Genomic DNA, 1,293 nt, shown 5'->3' with positions numbered 1-1,293 from the left:
TTTTTTTCTTCCCTCCTTTTTTCCTGTCTCCTGTCATCCAAACTGCGTGTCATAAATGTGATGCCCTGCAGGGGTCTGTTCCTTGTAAATAAACACAGTAAGTGGTGCGTGTGGTTGTTCAAAGGACTGGTTGGGCTACATCAAAGTTGCATCACAGGTCCATTAAAGAGGGTTTTTTGCACACTCAAGCCTTGCTCACCGCTGACGACAAACACAGTGTGTTGGGTGTGCGTGTAAGTGCACGGTTGTGTGTAAATGCGTGTGTGTGTGTGTGTGTGTGTTTGCAAATGCATTGTAAGACAGTCCTAAGACAGCACAGGGGAGGGAATGCGTGTTTACACACCGTGTCTGCCAGGAAGTGGGAGTGTGGGCCGCTCGAAGCTGTGTTTACCTCACAAGGGGCCCCTGTTTTGAGCTGTGTAAGAACATACTCTCCCTTAAGACACTAAACACACTCCAAAAGGCCATAAATAACACACACACACACACACCACAGTCTTGTTAGGGACAAAGCTTTGCGTCAGACAACAAGTCTGCACAATATTGAAGTGCGTTTGGGGCTGGGGAGGGGTGGGGGGGGGCACTGTCCCCTCCGTCGCAGTGTGAGAAACGTCTTTTTTCCTCCGATGAGCGGTGTGGGGGTAGCTCCGACGGTCCACCCAAGATGGCCGACTCCCGGTGACGTAATGGGGTCCTGGAGAAAAAGGTCAACGCTTCACCGAGGTGTTTGGGATCCGTATGACCACGTCCTGAGTCCTGACGGGAGACGCGTTGCACAGTAGAGAGGGACGAGGCAAAAGTACACACGGCACGCCCTCTGTAATAACACGAGCCTCGCCAATGGGCTGTGCTTCATGTCTACACCCATCCCAGGGAAGCGCTTTAATGTCACAAAGCTAAAGTCAGTCTAGCAGGCAATGGGACTGCATTCTGTGTAGGTTTTTGTGTATAGGTGTGTCCTGTGTGTACATATTTGATCTTTAAATCATTGTGTGCGTGTGGTACAATGGTGTGTATGTGTGTTGAGGCGGACTACTATGCACTCTGTGGATAGTGTGTAGTACCTCATGGTATAGTGTGTAGTACCTCATGGATAGTGTGTAGTACCTCATGTTATAGTGTGTAGTACCTCATGGATAGTGTGTAGTACCTCATGTTATAGTGTGTAGTACCTCATGGATAGTGTGTAGTACCTCATGGATAGTGTGTATCACCTCATGGATAGTGTGTAGTACCTCATGGTATAGTGTGTATCACCTCATGGATAATGTGTAGTACCTCATGTTATAGTGT

This window comes from Hypomesus transpacificus, chromosome 21 (genome assembly GCF_021917145.1).
Source record: "Hypomesus transpacificus isolate Combined female chromosome 21, fHypTra1, whole genome shotgun sequence".
Classification (NCBI taxonomy): domain Eukaryota; kingdom Metazoa; phylum Chordata; class Actinopteri; order Osmeriformes; family Osmeridae; genus Hypomesus; species Hypomesus transpacificus.
The sequence above is the reverse complement of the archived record's forward strand: the minus strand, read 5'-3'. Positions refer to the sequence as shown.